The 6,204-nt window shown below is 40.4% G+C and overlaps 1 non-coding gene across 1 annotated transcript; it reads left to right on the top strand.

The window, feature by feature from the left end:
* The first annotated feature begins 256 nt into the window (after positions 1-256).
* LOC119467874 lies at positions 257-363 on the top strand. The gene has a single exon (XR_005196513.1). It is a non-coding gene; the product is annotated as a U6 spliceosomal RNA (small nuclear RNA).
* The last annotated feature ends 5,841 nt before the right edge of the window (positions 364-6,204 follow it).

Genomic DNA, 6,204 nt, shown 5'->3' with positions numbered 1-6,204 from the left:
AAAGATCAATTAGAAGTTGCGAGTAATATTTTCAATGTGATGCTGCTACTAATAAATATAAAATATTTCTTTTACATACACACATCCTTATTTCAGAAGACAGTTGTACTATATAGAGTATTTCATAATTTTCCCCTTTCAATATAAAATAAATTAGTTTTAAATTTAATCAGCATTATAAAAATAAGCTGTGGCTCAAAACATATCTTCAGTCTTTGAAAAAGTATGCTATGACTCCAGTCAAGACTGTAGAGTGGTGTTTGCTTTGGCAGCACATATACTAAAATTGGAATGATGCAGAGAAGATTAGCATGACCCCTGTGCAGGAATGACATGCAAATTTATGAAGCATTCCATATTTTATTTTTTAAAAAGAATATAGAGTGTACCATTCATTCACATTTCTATCGTTCTTCAAAGAGCCACAAAGTTAGGAGAACAAATGACTTAAACATTTTAGTATTAAATATCCCTTTTAAGAAGAAACCCTTCCTCTGTGTAACCAAACCACTCAGAAAAAATTATCTCAACTTCTTTAAGTTATGTTAGTATGTTTTACTCACTTCCATCCTTTAATTACCTCAGTGGATAAAGACAGGAAGAAAGGAATAAAGGAAGAAACTTTTTTCTTAATAAACACAATGATGTCATAAAAGGCCTTACCATTGTCCTTGTTCTAAAAGAAAACAGACATAAACTTCTAACCTCATAAAACAAATCATGCATGAACACTAAAGGTCATTCTTTCCATCACTGCTTATTTCTCATTATTCAAAATGGTAATTTTTTTCAGTTACACAATCACTGGAGTTGCTTAAGAAAAAGGGCTAAAATTTACCTATCAAAATGTGCATGAGATCATACAATCTTCCCCCGTCACTCATTTATTGTTACCCCATTTAGTAAATAAAGATATAGAATACCAGTTAAATTTGAATTTCAAGTGAAAATCAAATAATTTTTTAGCGTATGTCTCATGGAATATTTGGCACTCTGTAGTTTATCTGGCAATCCTATCAGCTACCAGATTTTCTTCCTTCTTTTATTGAAATTTCTTGCATTTCTATAACCACTCATCTAATTCCAGCATCCCACAGCTTCGTCCTTACATCAGGCCTTATTCATTTCATACTTGTCCCACAATAACTTTCAGATTGTTTTCCTGTCTCCAGTCTCTGTCCTCTGCATGTCCTTGCCAGAATAGTCTTTTATCATGCCACTTTCCAGATTAAAACTCTAACAGTTCATTAAAAAAACAGATAATTCCTGTTATATAAGCTATTCAAGAACATAAAGAAATTTATAAAGCTTCCAGATTCCCTTCTATAAAGTTAGCAATAACTACAGAAGAAGTTATAAATATGGTTTCCCGATAAATCTTCCAAAATTGGACACTTGGCTTTCTTAGAAATAACAATGCAAATATCTCAAATAAAAATATTAGCAGATAGTATGCAACATTACATTAAAAACAATTATTCTTGTTGGGTTTATTTAAGTGATATAAACGTGGTGATATTAAGAAATCTATTGTTATAATCAATAAAAAATAGTTACAGGAGGAAAACTTTCTGATCATTCTTATAAATACAGAAAAGGAATGTGCCAGTATTTATCACCTAATTCTGATGCTTTTTAAAGCCTTTATAAAATTGATAAATATATCTCAAGTCCAAAGCTAGATTCATTTATGGGGACATACTGTGGAAGCATTTTCAGCAAAATCAGGAACAAGGTAATAATAGTATTGCCACTCTGTTTTAAAGTAGTTCTGGAAGTAATAGCCAGATGCAATGAAATGTGAGAAAGAAATAAGAGGTGTAAGTATTGAAAAGAAGAGAGCAAATTTTATCTTTATTTGTAGATGATATGATTTAATATCTGTAAAGATCCAAGAAAAAGAACTAGAAAGCCACTAGACACAGCAAAGGAGTTCAGTAAGTGGCCAGCTCTAGGATTAATACATAAAAATCAATAGCTTTCCTGTGACTAAAAACCAACTAGAAGAGCAAGGAGGTTTTGCTTTACTACTGCATTTCCTAAGGAGCTCACTAAGTCTCTGTTGTCAAAATATATGAAAAGCAATCATTTTCTTGAGGGTTAAGAAACAATAATGTGTCTTGATGAACTGACATTCATCTGAAGCTCAATAAAAGTTATTTCCTTCCTTTTGGAAGCACTGGCTTCACTTTCCACTCTCCCAAATTGGAGTTCAAGTCTGAGCTAAGACCCCAGTATGACCTGCAGTAGGCGTTTCTTGATGCCTGTGGATGAATGAACTGGTACGAGCATGGCTGGGGTTGGAACTTCTTAGATTTGGACCTCCTTAACAACTTACTGATAGCAGTCCCTGAAAGTGGAATGGCTGTCTCCAAGCCCAGACCAAGAACAGTGAAAGGATCAGCCCAGAATAGTGATCTCAATACTCTAGCTTCTGATTCTGGTTAGTGATCTTTAAATGTTTATCACCTTACTATTACTCCTCTTGTGACTTCCCTTCTTATATTGTTCCACCCCTCTGACACACAGACACACTGATCAAGTTATGGATGGCTGAAGGCGTAACAGCTAGTCTCCACTCTTCTTAGCCATATGTCCTGGAAGTTTCCAGTTAAAGAGAAACTGAGACTGTTTATACAGAGTTTTTTCTATTATATAAAAAGGTCCCTTAAGTGACTAATGTGGAATTGATTTCTTCTTCTTTATACATAGTTGCACCTACTAAACTGCCTTGGTATCCTATTGCCTTGTCACTGGGTTAACTGAGGCTCTAAGAAAATGGGAACCAGAATAGATCTAAATACTCAAGTTCAAAGTTGTAGGTAAAAAGAAAGGCAAAAGCAAGTCCAGGAGCATATCAGCGAGGCTTTCTCTGAAGCAGGAGGGAAAGGTAGGGGAGCTGAAGATGGAGAAGCAAAACAAGTGCTACTGGATGGAGAGGAAGCTGTTAAGGACATGGCTGGATTCTGCTATCCGGAGCTGGGAACCAGGAATCCTCTTGAGGTTTGTGAAGATTTTTTGTCCTCATGGGATAGGACTAGCAGAGGCCATGACACTCAGACAAAACCCAGTGCAATTGCCCCTCAGTATCTGTGGAGAATTGGTTTCAGGGCACCCTTCCTCTATTCTTCCATTCCCTCCCCTGTGGATACCAAAATCCATGGATGTTCAGGTCTCCAATATAAAATGGTGTACAAAAAGATAAATATCGCACATTCTCACTTATAAGTGGGAACTAAATAATGTTTACACATGGACACAGCATGTGATAATAGACAATGAAAACTCAGAAAGATGGGAAGTTGAGGGAGGTAGATGATGAGAAATTACTTAATGGGTACAATGTACGTTATTCTGCTGATGCATACACTAAAATCCAAGACTTCACCATTATGCAATATAGCTATGTAACAAAACTACATTCGTACTCCACAGATACATACAGATTTAAAAATTTAATAAAAAAGTAAAATGGTGCAGCGTTTGCATATAACCTAGACTCATCCTCTTACATAGTTTAAATTTTCTCTAGATTATTTGTAATACCTAATATAATACAAATGCTATGTAAATAGTTGTTACACTGTATTGGTTTTTAATTTGTATTATTTTTATTATTATTTTGAGATGGAGTTTCACTCATGTTACCCAGGCTGGAGTGCAATGGCGCGATCTCGGCTCACCGCAACCTCCGCCTCCTGGGTTCAGGCAATTCTCCTGCCTCAGCCTCCTGAGTAGCTGGGATTACAGGCATGCACCACCATGCCCAGATAATTTTTTGTATTTTTAGTAGAGACGGGGTTTCACCATGTTGACCAGGATGGTCTCGATCTCTTGACCTCGTGATCCACCCGCCTCGGCCTCCCAAAGTGCTGGGATTACAGGCTTGAGCCACCGCGCCCGGCTGTATTTTTTTTTTTTTATTGCTTTTTTTTCCTGAATATATTTAATCCTCAGTTGGTTGAATCCATAGACACAGAACTGGTGGATATGGAGGGCTGACTGTATTATCCTTTTCTTGAATTTCTGTCCTTATCCTTTTCCTCCCCCGTTTGCTACCCTGAGTTCAGTCTTAATTTAGAGCCCTGGTGGGACTGGCTGCTAGCAGGGATCATGGTCCTATTTTCCTATGTGAAGTATGACTGTGTTTTCAAACACTTTCTGAAACTATGCAGAAATGTCCAGATTGTTCTTTATCTACAGACACACAGACAGTAAAAGACACTGCAGATTGCTGTTGGCTCCAATGTCATTCCTGACTCAGGGCCCTGGTGTTCCACTGTTTCCTACTGCGTGATTTTGCTCTTAGGGGATTCCATGACACCTGTTTTTGTTTACATTATTCTTCTGTCACAAATCAACATAGAGTCAGAAATTATAACAGTATGAAGGGATGGGAAAAAAGAATGGGAGACACTGAGGCAGCTCATCCCTGAAGATATAACTAGACAGATAGGTAGAAAAAGATTGGTATCCTTTTCTACAAGGATACCAATTTAAAAGCTATCTACACAAAAAAGCACTTTCATAATACCCAAATCATGCGAACTCTCACAATACCTGGTTTTTACTTTGCATCATTGAAAGAGGCACAGAAAAGGGTAGGAAAGATAGTAGTAAATTACAGACACCATGCATACTTCCCTCATCCCATGGCAGCAGCTGTGTGGCACAGAGAGAGAACCCATGCACCTGGGAGAGGGAGAACACAGGAATTGTGACACATTGTGTTGAACTCAGTGTTGCACTGTCACAGCAGAAAGCAAAACCACACTGAACTCAGCTGATGTCCACCTAGGAGAGAGCATTTAAACCAGCCCTAGCCAGAGGGGAATTGCCCTTCCCAGTGGTTGGAACTTGAGTTCTGGCAAGCCCTGTCACTGCAGGCTAAACTGTTTTGGGGCCCTAAGTGAAGTTGAAAGGCAGTCTATGCCACAATGACTGCTACTTCTAGGCAAGTCATAGTGCTGAACTGGGCTCAGAGCCAGAAGACTTGGGGGACATGTGACCTGCTGAGACATCAGCCAGGGCAACTAAGGGAGTACTTGTGCCACCCCTCCCCCAATCCCAGGCTGCACAGCTCATGACTCCAAAAAAGACCTCTTCATTCTACTTCAGGAGGGGAGAGGAAAGAGTAAAGAGGACTTTGCCTTGCATCTTGGATACCATCTCAGCCACAGCAGGATAGGGTACCAGGCAGAGTCATGAGGCTCTAGCTCCCTGATGACATTTTTAGACACAGCCTGGGCCAGAAGGGAACCTGCTGCCTTGAAGGGAAGGATCTTGTCCTGGCAGGACCCATTAACCACTGTTTGAAGAGCCCTTGGGCTCTGAATAACCAGCAACAATACCCAGATAGAACGCTATGGGCCTTATATGAGCCTCTGAGACTTCCTGGCTTCAGGTGAGACTCAGCACATTACCAGCTGTGGTGGCTTTGGGGAAAGACACGTTCTTTTTGAGAAAAGTGGAGGAAAAAGTAAAGGGGACTTTCCTTTGCACCTTAGGTCCAAGCTCGACCACAGCGGGGGGCGGAGCACCCCCAAGGTGCTTGGGGTCCCCAGTTCCAGGCCTTGGCTCTTTGACACCATTTCTGGACTTGCCCCTGGCCAAAGGGGAGCCCACTTCTCTGAAGGGTGAGCCCCAGGCCAGGTGGCATTCACCACAAGCTGACTGAAGAGACTTTGGGCCTTAAGAAAACATTGACAGTTTTCTGACTGTAGCCACCACAGGCCTGTAGTGGAGGTGGTCATGGAGTGCAGCTCCTCTGCATGTGGAAAGGAGAGGGAAAAGAGAGAAAGACTGTGTCTCATGGTTCGAGTGCTAGCTCAGCTGCAGTACAATGGAATACCAGGTAGATCTCTAAGATTTTTGACTTCAGTTCCTACTCCTGGATGGTATCTCTGGATCTGCCCAGGGCCTGGTAGAACTTGACACCCTGAAGGGAAAGTTACAATCCTGGCTGGCTCCACCACCTGCTATATAGCCTTAGGGCCTTAAGTGAACATAGGCAGTAGCCAGGTAATGGTTACAGTAGGCCTTGGGCAAGATCCAGTGCTGTGTTGGATTTAGGTGTTACCCAGCACAGTCCTAATGGTGGTGGCTGCAAAGGTGCTCATGTCACTTCACACCCAGCTCCAGGCAGCTCAGAGAGAGAGAAAGAAGAGAGAGAGAGAGAGAGAGAGAGAGAGAGAGAGAGAGAGA

This window comes from Cebus imitator, unplaced genomic scaffold (genome assembly GCF_001604975.1).
Source record: "Cebus imitator isolate Cc_AM_T3 unplaced genomic scaffold, Cebus_imitator-1.0 Scaffold343, whole genome shotgun sequence".
NCBI lineage: Eukaryota > Metazoa > Chordata > Mammalia > Primates > Cebidae > Cebus > Cebus imitator.
The sequence above is the reverse complement of the archived record's forward strand: the minus strand, read 5'-3'. Positions and strand labels throughout refer to the sequence as shown.